Genomic DNA, 21,091 nt, shown 5'->3' on the forward strand with positions numbered 1-21,091 from the left:
GGCCCTCTCACTGTGTGCTGACTGCCAGGCACAGCTGGACAGACAGCGCATCAACACGAGCCCTGCAGGGCAGGTGGAGCGGGATGGTCCTCACATTCAGCTCCACAGCCTTCTGACGGCACAGAGAAGTGGGCACAGCCACCAGCAAGGAAACCCACACTGAGGGAGCTCCCCGTGCCCTGGCACAGCCACACAACACACAGCTGCTGCTGCACAGCACAGACTCACTCCCCAAGTCTGTGGTGTCCCCCAGGGCAATGAGCGACCAAAGCTTTCAGTGACCTCTTTGTAGCTGCGGTTTCCTGCACTTCTGCACAGAAGTGATCTGAGCAGGAGAAGCCATTGGCCCCTTTTGTGACGCTGCAGAGCTGCTTGTGTTTTTTGTTTTCTCTTTGGCTGGGATTACAAGGATAATGCTGCTTCAGAAACCCGTGATTTTCTGTGGTTCTTAAAGCACTTCAGTGTATTTTACATTTAAATAGAAAAGAGGCCTTCTTGAAACACATCTATTCCGGTTGGCTTTGCACATTGATGATTAAAGAATGCTGTTCAATTTTTCCTCTCATTGTGAGCCATGTCTCATTAGCCGTGCTCTTATTACTGCTCATATCCATCACTATTTGTGTCAGCAGAGCGCTTACACGGACAGACAGCTTATCATCAGCTCTAAGTAAGAAGCAGAACACAAGAATGGTGCTAAAAAGGGGAAAGGTAGTTAACGCTGGTGCCAGCACATAAACGAAGCTTGGCATTTCCACTTTCTAAATCCAGACCAACCCCCATCTTGGTGCTGCAGAGCACACAAGGAGTGCTGCAGCCCTGCGTGCACCACTGCCACACAGCCCTATGGTGCAGGCACTGTGATGCTGCGGGCAGCTGAGGGAATCCACAGGAACCCAAACAGCTGCTTTTTCAGCCCCCGCTGGAATGTTATCGCCCTGATGTGATCCTGCAGAGCAATGAGGCCTGGTTATGTGATGCATGAAGTGGGAGTAGGAGCGAGGGTCAGGGAGGACAGATTAAAGTGAACTGGGACTCTCTTAAGTGAAGAGGAAAGGGGACCAGAGGGAGCTGTGATAGCTCTGTACAAATACTGAGAGGGACATAATATGGAGGACAGGGACCCATTACTCTAATTAGTGAATGAGAACCGAATGAGAAGTAATTGCTCACACTGCATCAGTGCAGCTGTGATGGAAAGGTTCTAAGCAGGAGTGTGGTGCGAGCCAGGGGTCTGTGGGGCTGCTGGGAGGCCCAGGGGGCTCCTGGCTGTGTGTAGGGCCAGAGCTGCTCACAAAGCATGGGGAGCAGCCCTACACAGAGCAACTGCTGTAGTCTGGGATGTGTCTCAGAGCGTTGCCTGGCCCTCACCTGGTCCAGGTACAAAGAAACTCCATCTGACTGCAGCTGGTGCCCCACAGCTTTGGGCAGGAGAGGCTCGGAGCTGCTGCAGGGCTGAGTGCCTTAGTGCCTCTGAGAAGCAGTGAGCAAATGTTTATATTGTCTGAGAGCGGAGCAATTAGCTTGTGTCACCACCGTGCAGCGTTTCTTTTGCCATAATATGGAGCTTTTAAGAAGAAAATTAAACCTGCCAAGCACCATTACATTATACACATGGTAAGCAGCATCCATGCCGATCTCAACAGTGTGCCCTGGGAAACCCAGTGGGGTTCAAACCATGCACCCTGTGTAGCTGGGCGGTACTGGGTGATCTTTTTGCTGGGTTCATGTGTATGTGGTGCTTCCTGTTCAACTATGTTCCCATTCCTGCACTGATCCCTGCTATCTGAGGGTGACACAACAGGCACAGGGCTGCAGTCTGCTCTTCTACTCCTTCCCATCGTATGTATCGTACTGAGGTGGAGGTGCATGTGGGAATAGCTTTGGAAGCTGAGCAGGAAACTCTTGAAGTGCATTAGCAGTTGGTGAGCTGGGCACAAGAACCACTCAGGAAATTAAAAGGAGGATGAGATTTTGAGGTGATAAAACATTCAAATATGAAGCTTACATTTGAGTCAGATCCAGAGTTAATTTATCTTTTCAAGCTGCAGCTTAGGAGAATGTTGGTTCCATGCCAGCAACCAAAATCTCTGGGCTATTGCAAGGGAGAGGAGGAGGAATCTGGTGGTGTTGGAGTGGGATTCTTGGAGGTGTACTGATGGATGAACAGTGCTGAGCACAGTCACAGGGCAGAGGCTCTGACAGCGCAGCTGAAAGCTGAGGTCAAGGGCTGCCGCACTGCTGGGTTTGCTCATTGTCTTTGTGGCTGTTACAGAGGTTCAGATTTCATCACGGACATCCAGTAGAAAGAGATGACAAAAGCCAAAGGGGAAAGGAAAGAAAACACCATTTAAGAACTAAATGCAAAATTACAAAGCCTCGGCTTGCTTCAGCAGGAGTGATTTTTTTTTTTTTTTTTTTTTTTTTTAATGCATTTTTTGGCATTTACAAATCCTTTGTGAAAAGGTCACTCCGTACTTGGAAGCTTATTAATACTGAAGATGGCCCAGAAAATGTCATGTCTTTTTATCATGATATTTACACAAAAAAGAGCACCCGAGCACATGCAAGCTCCTGGGCAGGATGGTACAGTGGGGCCGGGGCACATCTTGGCCCCATTGACTCCTGCATACCTCGCTCTGCTGCCCGTCCCATGCAGGGGCTGCTCTGATCTCCAGGCACTGAGGGCTGAGCTGGGGGCTGCAGGCAGTACGGTGCTGCCCATTACTCACCATGGGCTGCACAGAGATAATGGCTTGTCACCATCACCATCACCACATTATAATCATTGCATGAAACAGACCCAAAATAGGCCTCTCTATTTAGCATCACCATGATTCAATTTTTTTTTTTTTTTTTTTTTTTTTTTTTTTTTTTTTTTTTTCTTCCCAGAAAGAAAGACAAACAGTAAAAGGTTTTTCTCTCTGCTCTCTTCCTCCTTACCAAGCAGCCAACATGCAGCCCTGTGGGCTCAGATCCATGGCACTGACCTTGCCCAGGGCACAGTGCATGGATTGTCAGTGCTCCCAATGGAAGGAGGCCCCGTGGTTATATCCCTGAAGCCCAACTCACACTTGGGATCATCAGTGTCGAGAGGCAAATACCATGGGACAAGGACCACATCCCCAGTGATGTGCCTTCTTTTATTGTAAATTACTGCCCCGAGTGCCCTTCTACCTACATACAAGTGCGGGGCTCCTTTGGAAACAATACCTTGTTAATTGTACTGGAGTCATTTTGCTACATCAAACATCTTATTTCATAAAGATGTGAGTGGTGCGGGATAATGAATGCCTGCCTGGGGAAATTAAAGTAATCAACCGCCAAGGTCAACACAGCTTAGAGTGAGTACAGAAAAAATTGCAGATAAGGGCTTTTAAGCCATGGGGCGGAAAATGTACACATTATTCTTTGACCGGGTTTAAAACATGAACAAATGTAATTTCTCCATCAGCTACAGCGATAAAAAAGCAGGTTGTGGTGAGCAGGGACCTCCTGCTGGAAACCACACTGCAGGGAACCAAAGGAGCACTGGGAAGGCCCCTCCTGGACACGTATCCCTGGTCTCCTTTCCCCCTGCCCTGCAGTGCATGGCTATGGCTGAGCTGCAGCTTGCAGTCCTCAGTTCTGCACCTCAGTGCCGGCTCCTTCCACCTTTAATTCTTTGGCAGGGCTGAGGCATTTATTTTAGTAAAACAGCAAAACCAGTTCTGAGCACGTTGGCAATCTATGCAACTCTTGTCAAGTTGCCGCTTTTTTAACGCAGTGGCTTGAATCGACCTGGCTGAGCTCTGAGCACACACAATCAATCAAGACCAAACCTTACACTGTGCCTGATTTTCTCATTTTCAATAGTGTGCACGGTGAGCTGTGCTGCCTGACACCACACTGCACTGCCTGCAGTTACTGTGCCCAGCACCGCACTGCACACAGCCGTGCCACAGCCTCCCATGGGGGATACTCAGCACCCAGCAGCACTCCTGTCATGCTCCCAGACAGAGGCAGGGATGCAGGAGGCTGGCCACAATGGCACCCTGAATTTGGGTAGCAGTGAGTGCTCCCTGTGCACATCTGTGCCCCCACACTGCTGCTCAGGTCTGGTCTGCACTGCAGCTGACTTTGTGTGGCACCCAGAGCCCCACTGGCTGCATGTGGGTGGTGGGAAATGCCCCCGAGTTGACTCCATAAAAGCCGAGAGCTGGTTTTATAAATGTGCCTCATAAATAGCAATATTTCCTAATTCCACAGAACAACAAGAACAAATCACTGGCTTCTTCCAGAGATGGATTATTTCCCTGTAGACAATACATTGATCCTAACAGACTTCCATCTGTTTTCTGGACTTTCAAAGAACAGCTATTACCATTCAATTATCATGCTTCATTAAACAGACTAAAACCTATACAACACGCAGGTTTGGTTGGAAAAAACGATCAGCAGCTGTGCTATGCCATGCTCGGCTGTCCCGTGCTGTGCAGTGCTGTGCTGTGCCGTGCCGTGATGTGCTGTCCTTGCTGTGCTCCAGGATTAAGGTTGTGCTTAGAACAGCACTGACAGCAGCATGCATGTGGCGCAGCTGTGTGCTGCTCATGTATGTGACACTTAAGAGTAATTATATATAATTTCTATGACTCAGGTAGTTAATTATCAAAGCAAAAATAAAGAACAATGAACTTTTCCCAGGATTACTGCAGCCTTTAGAGTCAGACTGTCTTCTGCCATTACCCGTTCTAATTAACCACAGCCCTCAGTGCTCACGCTGCACCAGAGCCATGAGCTGGAGCCCGATGGGATGCCTGTGCTGCAGTGTGAGCACACATAGCAGCAGCACCCTGTCCTGTCTGAGCCATATCCCATCTCCCATGGATGTTTTTGCAGTACACAGAGTAAAGCTGCACCAACACGAGACCATCTGAGAGGACGAGTCAAAAAGAACAGCCTTATTCCTTTGTTCAAAACCTATGCTTTGGCTTCTGGGTCAAAAAGCCATTTTGCATTTATTATTTTCACTAAAAATGGAGCATTCTTTGCAGCCTTGCAGATGGAGAAAAGGGAAAAAAATGTCATCGTTCAGCAGCACGTAGGCAGGCTGAGCGTGTGATTACACAACACAGAAACAGTGCATTCTGTGCCTAATGCAAAATTAAACATTATGAAACTCTCCAAGTGATGTGTTTGGTCCCAGGAGGGATTGGTTCAGCAACACAGACAGCGTTGCTCATCTCCCACCACCGCACCAGGCGTCGGCAGTGGGAACACAACTCCTGTGCTCCAATGAGCAGTGAAACCAGGGCTCTGCCTCCACCTCCCAGCAACTGCACTTCTTTTTTTCCACGGGAATTTTCCATTCTGATTAAGTTTCCTCTTTATCAGTACCTTCACTCTACTTTTCTCTCTCTGGCCCATCCTCCCTGCCTCTCCTATTCCCTTGCACTTTTTCATCTTCTTCTTTCACCGAGGGCAACATGCATTTGTATACATGTGTCAGGGAAAGAGGAATGAGGAAAGGAGGAGAAACAGAAGAAAAAATAGAGAGACCTGGAAAAGCACTGACAAGGGACATTGCTGGAAACGTGCTGGGTTTCAGCATACACTTAAGAACCCATGAGATGACCACAGCACTAAGACCAGCTCCATTGGTTGGAAATTTCCCTTCCACAAAGAAGAAAAAAATCCTGTTCTGCTGCAAATCTGTGAATTCTGAGTTCTGCGCCCAAGGGCTGTGGGTGGGGGCAGGCAATGCTGGGCTCTGTGCCTCCATATGGGTGAGGAGTGGCAACGCTGTGCTGCAGGACCAGACCGGTCCGAACTGCTGCATCCCATCATTGCGCTGCACTGCCTGCATCTGCATATACAACCCAATGAAAAATGTATGACTGTTAAACACGCGCATATGTCATAATTAAACACAAACAATCATTTCCACATAACTGTTTAACACGTTGCATATGCCATCCTGCAATTAATCTCAATGACTCTTTCTCCTTGCACATGAGTGTGTAGGCAGCTCCCGGCGCAGTGCCTGCGGCACGTGGGGGCTGCACTGACAGCACTCCCAGCCTGATACACAGGTTGGAGCTCTGTCAGTGTCAGACAGATGCCTTGTTCTCTGCTGTTTGTTCTGAGAAAGCCTCAGAGAGAGATTTATAGGATGAGTGCTGTTCAAACATTAATCCTGGTGCGGAGCCCATGTGGTGCCCACTCTGGCAGCATGCTGCAGAATATGTCCCGTTCTGTGCCTGCTCCCATGCACACACTGGTCACCCTCTGAGGACAGCTGTGGGGTTGGGGACAGAGCTCAGCATGGGGTGGGTGTGGAGCTGTGTTTCATGCCATGACCCTGCAGCTGGGCAGCTCTGGGCACTGCATGCAGCACCAAGCAGCCCTGAGCCCCATGCAGATGGAGCAGGTGGAGGCACAGGGCTCCTCCTGCAGACCTGGGCATGGTGTTCCCCAATGAAACCAAACTCTTTAGAAATGGTTCATGATGTATATGTTCATTTTTTTTTGCTAGCACTACTGGCCTGACAGTCTCAGCTGTTTACTTTCAGGATGTTTACCCAATCTTTGCTGTAAACAAATTTTCAGAGGGCAAAAGCATAACATGAAAATCATCAAAATGATTTGTACCATGGAGATTGTCGGTTCAGGAAATTCAGTTAGGAAAAAAGAAGTGGAGAGGCAAAAGAAGCAGGAGGAACTGCTGGACCACCACTCCCACTGCCCTGAGCCCCCTCCATGTTGCACACCTTCCCAAACCCTCAGCCTGCAGCAGAGCTGTTCTCATTGTCTGGAAACCCCTGGTGCAATGCCAGCATCGAAGTGACCCCCATAATAGGAACCACATGAGGACAGCAAGCAGACAGCACAGGCAGACAAAGTGGATTTCATTTCTATGTATCACCTTCTATTAGCATCAGAGGAAGGTCTCTATTACACCCACTACTTGTCTGCAGAGAGGGCACACTCAGCAAATTGAAACTGAAATGTGTCTGTAGAGGAGATAGACACCACTGTCAGACATCACTCCATGCCCACTGAGATGCTCAGTTCTGCACACAGCTCTGCTGCAGCACATGAGGATGGAGCGGAGCTCCACGTGGCTGTTGGTGCACAAACAGTGCGCTGTGCCTCCAGAGCAGCCCTGCCAAATCCCAACAGCTCTCCTGCACCCCAACAGCCTGCTAATCACTAACGATCAACAAGTTTCCTTACTAGCATGTAAATGATGAAATTTGGCTTTTATGCTGCATAATACAACTGCATAAACTACCTTGTGAGATGGGGATTTTCCAGGGTATGCCAATGTTCCAATTATCAGCAAATTGCCAGCGCTTGGAATGGAGCTATGTATTAACTCCAGGCAAGTTCACTGATTTACTTGGAACAGTCAGCAGCTCTTTCTGGGGTGTGTAAATAATCCCAGAGTATCCAGGAAATTAGAAAAAGACATTTAAAAACTAATTTGCCTGAGCACAGTAAAAATTTTAAAGGAAATCAGTAAAAGAAGGGCTATCCATACAATGGTTAGTTTGATTGTTATGAGCTTGGTTTGCAAATGCCCTCTAGCCCAGTGCTGACCCTTTGCTCAGTGCCACCTTACAGGGCAGGGGCAGCCCCGGTCTCAGCACCGTGCTAGGATGTGGGCCCCTGGGCAGGTGGGAGCTGACAGCTGATGGGCTGCTGAGGAGCAGAAGGCTCAGCTCATGGGCAGAGCTCTGGGGCTTTCTTCTCACTTCTTTTAAATTTAAAATTCAGCTCCCTCATCTCTGAGCTAATGCACTAATGGATAGTCACCATTACCCAACTTCTGACCTAATAGGCACAGTAAATAAGTGAAAGGCTCGTAAAATCAGATTTACTGAGCAACCTTCCTTTTGCTGTCCATTAACTGAAACTATTTATTAGGATAAGGATACCTTGGTACAGAGCTGTGTTCTCTTGCATTAACGCTGTCACACTGACGTCTCAGCATCCAGGGACTCACAGCAGCCATTGGGTCGCAGCCCCCAGTGCGTCCCCTGTGGGCACAAGGTGAGCACAGGGCTGGGGAAGCAGGGGTTGCAGGAACCCCATAAATTGCTGCAGTTGTCTCCTCTGCCAGAGCCTATCCCTGCACTGGGAGCCCCAGCCACGTCCTAGCTGTCTGCCTCTGGAAATGGGTATATCAACCCTCTGTGTGCTATATAAATCCTCCTCTATGCAGTGGGCTCTGGCGACAACTGTGTCAAAAATGTATTTTAACTTTTTTTTATAATTTCTTAAGAACCTTTAAAAGAAATAAAAACTCTGCACCCTGGGCTGACACAGGCAGGGAAGCCCTGTTGTTGTGTATGTAGACACTGAAACCCCATGCTATGAAACCAGGAGGTGCCAACGGGGCACCCAGAAGCATCAGGAGTGCCTAAGGTTTAACCCTGCCTCCTTGGAATCACACAGCTAACTGATCAAATTTTGCCTGTTATTTAAACTTCCAATAAAATGTGGATTAATGGGAGGTGTGATTCACTGGGCAGAATACAGCCTCCCACTGTCGTGGCAGGTACAGAACAGCAACGCCCTGTGCACAGCAACCAACCTGTGAGCACAGAACTAATCACTGAGGTGCACTGATTCCTTAATTGCTTGACAGGATTTTCTCTGCAGTTTCCCCCCCCCAGACCTGGACAAGGCACACACTGTGCAAAAGGGATGGCACAGAGTGCAGCCGCTGCCCCCACATGGCCATGGGCTGTCGGCAGAGCTGTGTGCCCACACTCATGGTGGCACTCACAGGAGCAGGAATGCCCTGGTATGCGTCCCTTATAGTCATGTTTTCAGCAAATTCACCTCTTGCCCGACAAAGACCTTTTCTATCATGCAGAATTAAAACCAAAAAGGGGCACTAATGAGAGGAGGAACAAGTTGGGAAGCAGCAGCTACTTTGTATTCCTTCAGCCGTTCTGTTTGTTGTGCAGCGCTAAATTAACTCCCATTAATTCATCGCAAAAACCAACCTTAGAGAATAAGATGGAACTAACATTTTCTGCTCCTGAATTAATGTTGCATGGAAGCACTTTATTTTAAGAATAATTAATGATAACGGTGAAAAATAGTCTTCTAAAGAATCTGAAGTGTGTCAGTGGTAAATGGCCACCATCTGCTGGGAGCACTGCCTGCAGCACAGCCATGGAATCCCACAGCCGCAATTCAGCTTTCCATCCTGCTCTACATCTGACAAAAGGCCAAGCTGGGTGCTGGCCTCACGCTGGCAGCAGATCAGGCTGCAGTGGGTGCCGGCTCCACGCAGACGCCTTCGGGCATCTCTCCGGGAATGGCTCATCCTGCTACTTCTAAATTTACTTCCTCTGCCACCACTTAAAATTTAATCATGTCCTCAGTGACTCACACAGGAAAATGCTTAACTAGATGGCAGCTGAACTCAGAACAACAGGGCCACAAACACAGAACAGGAAGGGGCTGTTTGTTCATTCCAGCATTTTCTCAAGCAAATTCCTCCTGTACTGCTGATAAATGATGCAAAGAATGCACCATCCCCAGCACCGTGTGTAGGATTTGCTGCCAATGCTCACTGCACATGCTGATGCCTCCTGGCTCTCAGAGAAGCCAACAATCCACAGCTCAAAGCTTGGGCAGCCCACGGAGGGTGCAGCTCTCAGCCATACCCAGCCCTGCACAGCACACAGCTCCAGGAGCACAGAGAGCAATGGGAACACTGCTGCTCACAGGGGAGGGAAAAAAGGGCTGCCAACAGCAGGAGGACACAAGGGGAGGACAAACGGAGTCACTTCTAAGTGCTGCTTTCCTTTTGTTTCCCTGAAAGGCCTGACTACCTGTGGAAAAACTGAGGATGAAATAAGGAGAAGATTTATTGAGTCTCAAAGCCTCCAGTTAAAATTAAATGCGGTGAGAAAAGTGGCTTTACACATCTAATTGTCTTTTCCCCAGCACCTATGTGTCAGTCTCCTCTAAAAGCCTATTAATTCCGTAATTTAGTGCCAGCTGGAGCTGCGGACAGACAAAACCACCACTGCATTTTGCTCCCAATTCATTGACTACCTGTCGTCGGGCATCAGCGTTGGGGTGCTCTCTCCTTTAAGACTCCAAATACTAAAAATTAAAAACTTTTTATAGGCTTTTTAATAAAAAATGTGCTGGCACATCAGTTAATAGAATGGATTCTGCGACACACCATGTTGGGATTTTAATTATGGTTAAAAATAACCCAGTATGTCAGGAGAGACACAGGGAACCTCTTCCCAGCACACGGGGATTGGCTCAGATAGCTCCCACAGTGAGACATCATTTATTTGCTTAGCCGTGAGTTCAGAGTTTGCTCTGAAAGTAGATGGAGTTGGTAATGGAGACAGCAACAGGATGGTAGGCCAGTAGGTGCACTTCTCATTGCCATTGTGCAGCAGCTCTCTGCTGATGGCATTGAGTTGCACAGCAGGGACAGCACCACCAGGAGCAGCTCCTGGGGCTGGGAAGGACATCTGCACTCCTGTCCTACTCACCAGCTGCTCCTGCATCATTTCTGACCAACTGGGATGCAATTTCCCTATTTCCCCTTGCAACTTTAGCTGCTAGGAACTTTTCCATTACCTTGCCAGCTGCTCCAGCATCCAGACCTGATGTAAACCAGTGCAGGTTTTACAGTTGGCACAATCCAAACTTTGAACCCATTTGCCTATTCTGAGGTATTTCAAGGAGTGCCTCATCTTGTTCCTCAAGCAAGACTTCTACATAGCTGAAGTTTTCTCCCAGTCACCTGTTGCTGAGCTCCTCCTGGAGAGGTGCAGCAGCACCAAGAACTGCGGCTCCCTGCAGGCAGCCCTCTCAAGCTATTCCTCACCTCTCTGGATGAGCTGTTAGGTACTCAGGGAAACAGTTTCTCCTTGATGCAGGTTAAACCAAGTAGTCATCTAATTTCCTCTCGAGAAATGTGTTGGAAAAATCAGTAAGATAAATCTGTCATTATAAATAGCAGCAAACACCTCCTCTAGCATAGCTGCACATTTAGCAAAAGTATCTGAATAGTGATGGTGCGGCCCCACAGTAAAACCCACGATGGCCATAGCTCAGTGCTGAGCACAGGACCCACACAGCTCTGCCCTTCCTGGCACTGCAGAACATCAGCACAGCCCTGAGAGATCTGCAGGAACCGCTGGGCCACAGCCCCACTGCTGCCACGAGGCAAAATGCGCAGACACACAGGCACCAAACCCACACTTGTACTCAGAACCAATGCAATTCCCACCTCCAGCATCCAGCTGGAACCCACCCTGCACCTGCAGATGGAGGAATGCATTCTGTCCTTGTGCAAAACCTCACTGTTGCCAAGCAAGACAGCCAAGAACTTCATCACTGTTGGACAGGCACAGCTTCTCCTGAAAATGTTCACCAATGGAGCTGCCCCTGGAGAACATGCATAGCCCTGCATGTAGGACAGCACTGCAGAACCCTTCTCCCCCTCCTCCCCTGCATGGTGAGGATGTTGTTATCCCCTGCCCAGGTTCTTCCATTTGTCACAGACTTCAGCACACTGCATAACACACACTTTTCAAGTTAAGCATCAAAACAATGAATACAAAGGAGGAAGGAAGCGTTCACCTGCTGAAGGAGAATTACTAAGATCACACTGCTTTATTATAACACATCTGCTACTACTACACCATTTGTATTAATGTATTGGAGGCATCTACAAAGACAAACCACAGCCTGGTTCAGAATGAAGAGTGCAGAGATGCCTGTAAAGCACTGCAGGCTGCATGCAGCACCAGCTCCAGCAGCAGCCTGGGGGCTCCCAGCCCTCCCCCAGGCCTGTGGGCTGCATGTAGGAGCATTGGGGGAAGGAGGAGAACATCCCCAGTATTTCTTGGGGCATCATCTCGGTGTCCTGTTTGCTCAGCCATAAGGGACAGAGCAGCACTCTGCTGCCAGGTGGCCCCACAGGCATAAGCCTGGACACAGGCATTGCCCACCCCATCCTGAGATCCTGCAAGAAGAATTAATTAGTGCTGATGATAAAGCACTATGGGGAAGGAGAATCAAGGTTACTAATGGATATTAATAAAATATCAGTGAGGAAAAATGAGTGGTTGTGTCCCAGCTAAGCCATCTCCATGAGCACAATACATCCCTGTCGCTGTAAGTGGTTATTTCTTGATAGATCAGGAGGGGGAAATAATGCTGCGAGACTGCAGCTCCACGTGCTGCTCTGCTCAGTGCTCTGCTGGTGACAAAGCTGGTGTCACAGCAGGAGCCAATGTGGCAGCTAGGAGCAATAATTATCCTGGAAACCATAACTGACGTGTTTGAGGGGGGCTCCAGCCAGGTGCAATATTGCCTGCAATGGAGCGGGCAATCTGCAGGCAGTCACCTTCCCATGGGCACTGTGCAGCAGTGGGCAGAGCACAGGGAGCATTCAGGCTCAGTGGGCAGCAGCACCATGCAATGTGCAGAGCCCACAGCAATGACTGTAAAAACCACAACACTTAAAATGTAAACTTAAATAGAACACAGGCTGTAATGAATAATATATGCAGGCAGAAGGATCTTCCCTCAGCACAGAGCTGTAAGGCTGTTCTTACTGCCATTCACTTGAACTATGCTTTATTCCCAAAGACCAGGCTTGGGGTAGGAGATGCTGACATGCTGCCAGTTTTCATCCTACCACAAAACCTGACCCAGATATTTCTTCATCACACCCAAATCCTGCATTATCACTCCTGTGAGGCCTCCCCAACTTGGTGCAGCTCCACCCCCACATGGCATTACTCATCCAAGAGCCAAGCAGCGCCAAGAGAAGCCCTGCAGGCACAAGACAGCCCTCTGAGTTTATGTAAGGACCAATGTTCTCACCATGGCCAGGATGTGAAGGGCAGTAATAAAAAACCAACCAAACAAACAAACAAACAAAAAAAGAAAAAAAACAACAACAAAAAAAAACACAACACAAAACAATCCATCAAGTCCATTCAGTGCTGAACAAAACACATTTTTTCATCTGTTGAAGCCATCAGAAGGGAATGGAAATTCAACTCACCCTTTTCTATCTCCCAGAACAAGAGCATTGGACCAGGGGAAATGGTTTCAAACTAAAAGAGATTAAGATTGAATATTAAAAAGTTCTTTATAATAAGGGTAGTGAGGCTGCCTGGAGAGGCGGTGGTGCCCCATCCTGCAGTCAGCCAAGGAGAGGTTGAAGGGGATCTGAGCACTGATTGAGCTGCAGGTGTCCCTGTGTAATGTGGGGAAGTAGAACCCAATGGCCTTTAAAGGTCCCTTTAACTCAGTTCCGTGGCTTATTGTGAGATGGTCCAGGACATTCTGCCCAGAGGAAGCCCTAGAAGTGGGTCCTGACATGCAGCACTGTGCACAGGGCAAGCTGCTGGCTCCTGCTCCACAAAATAAAGCATGCATTTATAAACGATAATCCCCCCACAAAGAAAACAGGAGTCTGTGGTGTTCCATGATTCGTATTGATCTGTGTCACTCCAAAGCTTCTCACCACATGTTCTTTTAATAACTCAGCAGCAAGATGAAAAGCTGCTTTCCTGTTGCCCGAGGAAGGTTAATACATTATAAGGGAGAGAGTATTTGCACTTAATGGGTGAATTCTAGAAGCTCTGCTGGATTTCTTGAAGGCCACTTCTGGAAAGTTGATTCCTGTACAGAGAGCTATTGCTGCTTCTTACTCAACATTACAGCACTGCAGGACTGCCCCAAGGGAGCCCAGGGCGAGAGCTGCACTGCAAGGAACAGACCTTCGAAGCACAGCAGCACCAGAGCCTGCAGCACGGAGGGACACAGCAATGGGCACCGACCCACACCAGGATGGCATCACAGCATGGAGCAGCGCCTGCAGGATGAACACGGCGCTCCCGCCACCATGGCTGCAAGGAGAGAACTCGAGCAAAAAAGGGCTTTGCACAAAGATGCCCATAAATCTCAACGTGTTTACAACAGAAGACTGACCAGAGGAGTTTATTAAATCTATAAAGGATCTGATGTATATCAAACTGTTACATAAAGTCAATACTTTGGAAAGAAGCAGACAATAAATACTCTGCAAAAGGCAATATTTCTATCACAGAGAAAGCAATCACATAAAGATTAGGAGACCAATTTCAATACTGAATGTCAGTCTGCTGTAAGGAGACATTTATTGTTTCTCTGAGTTATCACAGAGGAGCGAGATAGCTGTAACGCTGTGCTGAGCTGAGCTAATCACGCTATCAAAGTTAGAAATACTCTTTCACCTTTTAAAAATCATTTGTCTGCTTTGCAAATATAAGGGCATCTACTCATAGGACAAAGGGAGAAGCGGCACAGTGCCAGTGCCCTGAGGTCACAGCTCTGCTTTGGCCTGTGATATGGTCTCCTTCATTAATGGGATTGCTTCAGCTCCTTATGCTACGTGGGCCATACTAAAACTGCATTTTCATGTTAACACTGCTCTGTAATTAGCACCACTGGATCAGAACTGGTAATAACGCTGTCTGCATTACGCTGTTAATTACATTAGTTCTGCCACACAAACCATGATGCACTGCTGAATGCTCTCTGCTGCTTTGAACTGTTGACAACCTGCCTCAGATTTTCCTTCTGGCAAGTCCCAGCAGACTGTGTTATCTGCTCAACAATCGACACATGATGTTTATTATTACAAAAAAAGGAGGAAAGAAGAATATTCAAGATTTGTTTTCAGACACAGCTTCTGCAGCACAATCCGAAAACCTCAGAATTTCCACTTACTTTGCAGTGCAACTACCTTTTGTTATGGGAGAAGTTACACCAGGGGCAGCCCTGCGCACAGCCCCACACACAGCCAACCCTCCCTCTGTTTCCTCAAGCAGCATTCCCTTCCCCTCTGCCCCAGCAGCTCCTCTGCAGTGTGCAGAGGAAACACCTCCAGCTGCTACCGCACTGCCAGCATCCCCTGGGCACAGGGGTTGGGCACACAGCCCCCTCCCCGTCCTGTGAGCAACACAGGGAGCAGAGCTGTTCCCCAGAGCCATTTTTTTCCATCATTATCTCCTTTAAAAGGCAGAAATTGAAAATGAGATGCAGAGCCAGTGGCCTCTTTTGAGCTATGGTTATTAGCTATGTTGAGGATGAAAGCAGTATGACTCCCTAGATAAATACACAGTTCATTAAAAGTGCTCCAGATCACTATATTCTCCTGATCAAAAGCCTAAATCACATGGCTGTGACATTAAGGAGCTGTGCTGTATGCGGAGCTGAAACAGGACAGAGCCTGCATGCCAAGAAGTGACAGAGGGGCGGTGGGAAGCACAGGGGTGTGCAGAGCGCGGTGCCTGGTGCTGCAGAGGCAGCAGGGTGTTTCTGAAGCACTGAACATGCAGAGGCCCCACAGCACACAGAAGCACTGTGCACAGGCTGCTCTCCCAGTGCACCCGTCCCAGACTGCATGGCAGGAATAATATATAAAATAATACTGCTGTTTGCTGGGCTCTGCCCATGCTTTTCATCTTCCTTTCCATGGAAAGGAGTGTGTGGAGCCAGGCCAGCGTGGCAAGCCCTGGGCTGAAGAGTGGCACTGGAGCAAGCCCTGGGTGAGCACCACTGCTCTGCAGAGCACTGCTGGGTTGCAGCAGGAGAGCTTCAGGCTGCCCTTCCTCCTTGTCCCTCTCAGGGAGCTCTCATTGCAGCACTGACAAATTGAACGCAGCACTCCTGTGACTAAGATGGATGGCAGGTGTGAGACCCATGGAACAAACAGCTGATCTGTGTATTCCTCCATTCAGGATTAGGCTAATAAGATGTTCATTTATGGATCTATTACTCAGTCATTTAACTGCCTGAAATAAGAGGAGCAGGCGAGTTCCACCATCCAGGCACTGATTTCCATCTTCTCAGACTATGTTCTAGTGGGGGGTTTGCTAAGGTAATTTAGTGGGATGGATCCAAACCCTCATTAAGCAGACACAGTGCTTTAAGACACATCAGAGGAGTCAGAGATGTCTGAAAGATTACAGCAGCTGTGTTTCTTCCCATGTTTTCCCACCCTCCCACGTTATCCTACAGATGCACTGAGCACTCACCCTGCTCCAGAGAGAGGAAAGTAGACCAGAGGGAAAGCTCAGCTGTGCTGGGGACTGGCAGCTGGTGTTGTACAGGATGGCACTGTGGGGCTGTGCTACCACCAGCTCAGCTCTGTACCCCACAGGTACGACTCCATGCACAGCCTGTGTTGCTGCCAACACTGCTCAGCCCTGAACTGTGTTTTCCATGTGCCTACAGCATTAGTTTGTGTGCAGCTGGAGCCAGGTCTGGCCTCCTTGCTACTGCTGTCCCTTCACAATGCTCTGAAGATTTATTTTACTTATTTATTTTTGGCTTTCTGTCCCCTTCAGGATCCTCGGCTGTATCAACACCACTTAGAACTGGAACAGCACCCCCACGCTGGATTCTCTTCTAGCTGCCCACTGCAGCCAGAGCCATACAGAACACAGCCATCCCTGGGTTGGACCCAGCAAGCTGCCACAAATGCGACCTCCAGAGCCTCCAGCCACTGCAGTGCCTCTTCTGCAGCTGTGCAGGAGCGAGCTTGGGGACTGGCTGTGACCAGCAGGGTCCAAAGCAGCTGCTGCCCTGCTCCCATCAAGTGCTGTAGGTAGCCCTGCTGCCAGCCTCCCACCTCTCCCTGCTCCAGGGGACTCAGGCTGCAGCTGACCAGTGCTGCCTTGCACAGCCCATTCTGTTCCACTGCTTCCAAAATGAGTGCAGACTACTGAGCCGTGAATTCATAAAAAGCTCAACCCCACATTAATTTTCCTCTTCTGCATAATGCATTTAGGAGTGCATCTATTTTTTCATTGCAAAAATCACATCCCTCTCGTGCAGCCTGGCATCTTTGTGCTGTGCTGAGGATCCATGTGAGCTCAGTGCTGACCCAAGGAAACACCAAACAGACACCAAACAGCCCGAGGCAGATGCTTCCAGCCCACAGCTGGGCACACAGCCCTGCTCGTCTAACTCTGTGTAAATGGCACTCTAATATTCCCCTTAACCACTGCACTTAGACAGCTTCTCCCAATAGTTGTTAATCATATTAAAAGGTATTGGATATATAATTTCCTTTAATTATATAAAATATTGGTGGCTTCCATCCTTTGGAGTGCTATGCACAGAGCGCATTTCAGACAGCAGTCAGTGAGCTCGTAATTGTTGATTTATGCCCTAACTGGAAGACACCTGCTTTCTTTTTTCTTTTGATTTCTACTTTGCTCCCAAAATTATTCCGCACGTGTCATCATTACATTCATCAATACGTGTTTTGTCTTCCACAGGTCCACCTAATTGCCTTTCTCATTTAGACAACCCCGGAGTTATTTGCTAATGAGCACCGTCACAGCAACGAGGTGCAGAGGATTCACACATGCCACTGTCAGCAGGTGGAGGAGGGGGGAAAGGTGCTGAGCTCCTGCAGGGCCGGAGCCCTCCCAGTCAAAGTGCAGCACTCCTCATTGGAAGCCATGGCCAACACTGCACAGAGCCTGCAGAAAATGCCTCTAAGGACAAATTGAGGGAGAGGGCGTTTGCGGTAGTGATAAAAGGAAAGTTTAAAGCTTGTATTTAGATAAATTGGCTGGAAAATTTGATCCACACCATCTCTCAAATATGATTATACAAACAGAATTTGCATAAATATTTTAATTAAAATCCTGCCTTTAGCATAATAAAAAAGGGAAAATAGTATTAAATGATCAAGGCATTTGAACGTCTGAAATATCACCATGTGATGTTTTGTGCTATCCACTAAATAAGTAATTTATTTCAAAACCTATCAAAGCAAAAGGAAATTAAGTCAGATAAGGCTGCCTTTTATTTTGTAGTTCAGTTTTGCAGAGGATGCCATTACTTTCAGAGCACGTTTTATTTTTTCCAAGGAAAAACCTCTGTGCAATTCAGCACAGGCCTGAGACACGCAGGGTGCAGCAGCCCCAGCGGTGGGTGCTGGTCACCATCAGCCCCCATCGGGGCAGGGCAGGACTGGCTGTACCACACACCAACATGCCCACCTCCCACAGGCCATGCAGTATCACACCTAACGACATTTGCACCACAGAATATCTGCAGCATCAGCAAAATCCTGGCTCATCAGCACAAGTAGAATTTTAAATGGTATCAAATCAGCCTCTCATCAAGATCACACAATGTTGCATGCATAACCTTTTCAGAAGCTGTGTACATGACTGCTGCAGGAGCTGCAAGAAAGACAAAGCTCCAATGAGACTGTTCAGCTGCAGCACTCCCTGACAGTTTGGGCAGTGGGTGCTCGGCAGGATGTGAGCACACAGCTGGCAGGGCAGGAGCAGAGCCACAGCCTGGGTGTACAACACAGATGTTGCACAGCCCTGTTGGTCCCTCCCCACCTGCAGTGTGCAGAGCAAACCTCACAGCACAGCTGTCTAAAGGAGCTCAGCTCCAACGACAGCACAGGCACCAGTGTGACAACCCCACAGAATACTTCTGCTAACATAATAGAGGTGATAATGGTAATTAGGCCAGCATTTTGTGCCATAATGTTCTTGAATGCCTTCAAAAATACAATATTTTCAGCAAGAGATAATTGAAAAGATTATTTACCTTATCTAAAATAAGGTTTTTCCCAGCCTCAGCACATCCATTACCAGAGTTCTCACAGACGTTTGCTGCGATGCCGCTCAGTGCTGTTTGTCACTGTGAGAAGGGCTGAACAAAAGCCCCAATGCGTTGGTTCTGTTTGGGTCTCTCTGCAGGATGTGGCCCAGCACTAGCATCAACCCACAGATGGACAGGGCCCAGCACTGCATGGCTCATATGCACACCTCCCTGCACAGACCCTCTGTCAGTTGCTGCCAGCAAGCTGTGTGTGCACCAGGTTCCTCACAGGATGCCTTCAGCACAGCACATGAGGTGTGAGCTCAGACATTGCTTGTGCTAACCCCACACACCAGCCATGCTGACAAGAGCTAGAATCAGACAGTCTCCCAGCAGAAAAGGGCCACCATACCTGTGTGCTTACAGAGCTGACAGGTGAGCAAACTCCTGCAGGGGCTCCGAGTGACGTGATTTTCAATTCTGAACATTTTTCCTTTTACAAAGAGAAATCACCTTCTGAAATTGCAAGTAAATAAAGCAGACTTCCCAGAAACGGGCAATTTCTGTGATCTTTAATTGCTTTATTCTTCATAAGGAAGGACAGTGATCAGTGGTTGAAGGAAAAAAGCCCTCCCAGAAATGGATTTCTGCATTTCTCCCTTTTAATCATCAATGGGAAAAGAGCAATGGGGCAGAGATAGCACTAATTCTTATTGTAAACTACTCTGGGAACGTATTTTGCTCAGAGCCATTAGCAAAGAAACACATTAACAGGAACAGCTGATGGTACAATGCAGTCCAAATGTACATAAAGGCCTCAGTCCTTTATAGCAGCACATTTTCTCCACATTTCTCACCTCTTGTTATAAGACTTTGAATGCATTCATGTCTCTCCCAGCCTTTGGAACCCCCCCAGGAGAGGAGGAGAGTCCCCAGGAATAGCTCCTGGGCTGAGCCCTTCACGTAGCATCCACTTAAAGACATCAATGGTGCCCATCTCCAACCATGCAGGTAATTCTGCTCTTAATTAAACAAATGCCACAACAACATCTGGGAATTGGCAGCTGCAGTCTGACCAAATAAGCATTATACCTGTTAATTAAAAGAAAAACCTTCACAATTTCCCTAATGAAACTTCCACTCAGATAAGTATAACAGTGTAGATTTGCAAAGCAAGAAATAACCCAGGAAAACCAGCAATTCTGCCAATGTATCTTTCTTGTGGAAATAATAACAAAATCAACATTGACTGATCTTCAGCTTGGCTCCTAAGTAGCACCTGGGAAAATGCATCCAAACTTCCCTTACTCATTTGTCCCTGTGCTGTCCCTCTGAAAGTGACCCTCACAATATGTCCAGCCCTCCACATGGAGCAGGGAGTACTGAGGGCACTGTGTTTCTCCCTCCCCCCCGTTCTGCAGCACAGACCCCACAACAGCACTGCCCCTTTGTGCACCAACAGGGCTGTCCTTCCCCAGTCCTTCCTTTGATGCAGCGATGCAATCTGTCCTTTTTTCTTCTCTCTTTTTGCTTTTCTTTCTTTTGTTTCAGCTCTTTGCTGCCTCACAATGACCTACTTTTGCCCACAGAGAAGCTGTGCTCGTCTCTGATGTTGGTTTCCTTCTTCCCTCTTATCTGAGCTAACTGATTCCAGGACAGTGGGTTCTCTCAGAGTTCCGTTTTTGCACTGTTTACCTGCACTACAAACAGTACAATGAGCCCATGAGACCCAATTGGGCTCTCCAAGTCCTAATGAGCAAAAAACCAGCTAACAGTGAGCACTGGAACAGGGCAGTTGCTGATAGCAGCGCTTCCAACTGCAGCACTCACAGACCCAGGTCCCCCCATTACTCCAAGCAGCCACCACTGCCACATTAATTGCACACATTTGGTGTATTTCTGCACTATTTTCAGTGGGCTATACGGGACCAAAGTGATGTATTATTTATTAGAAATAAATATTAATCAATGTCAATAAATATTCATGTGCCTATAAAAAGAGAACAGCAATAAATAATGGACAACAAGTGACACATATGTCCTTCCACTTAGAGAACTTGGCAAACAGCATAAATATCTCAACCAGACACACACAAACACACTCTGACTTCAGGTCTCAGCCACAGTACCAGGTGTAAACACTGCTACCATTAGCTGCACAGCAATGGCTTTGCACAAGCACAGCAATGCAGTCAATGCAGTGACCCAGCAGCGTGCTCACTGAGCAGGACCTTCTGCATCCCCTGCTGCTGTGGAAGACAGGACTGCTATGGAGCATTGGCACTGCTGACCTGCTCCAGGATGTGCCACTGCAGCAGACGGTCCCTGCGGTCAGAGGGGCTCTGCTGGGCCATGCTCTGTGGTCACATCTCAACCACTGTTTGTGAGCAGTCTTAGCCAGGCTCTGCAGCTGGCACCACCCGGGTCTCACCTCCTACACAAAAATACACTCTGATGTATATAACCCCGTGCTCTGTGC

The 21,091-nt window shown here is 48.1% G+C and overlaps 1 long non-coding RNA gene across 1 annotated transcript in view; it reads left to right on the forward strand.

The window, feature by feature from the left end:
• Positions 1-19,540, forward strand: part of LOC140260945 (uncharacterized) — a 36,511-nt gene extending 16,971 nt beyond the window's left edge. The window contains exons 2-3 of the long non-coding RNA XR_011905633.1: positions 16,383-16,638; positions 17,319-19,540. This is a non-coding gene — a long non-coding RNA (uncharacterized lncRNA). The remainder of the gene's footprint in view (positions 1-16,382; positions 16,639-17,318) is intronic.
• The last annotated feature ends 1,551 nt before the right edge of the window (positions 19,541-21,091 follow it).

This window comes from Excalfactoria chinensis, chromosome 19, assembly GCF_039878825.1.
Source record: "Excalfactoria chinensis isolate bCotChi1 chromosome 19, bCotChi1.hap2, whole genome shotgun sequence".
NCBI classification, from domain to species: domain Eukaryota; kingdom Metazoa; phylum Chordata; class Aves; order Galliformes; family Phasianidae; genus Excalfactoria; species Excalfactoria chinensis.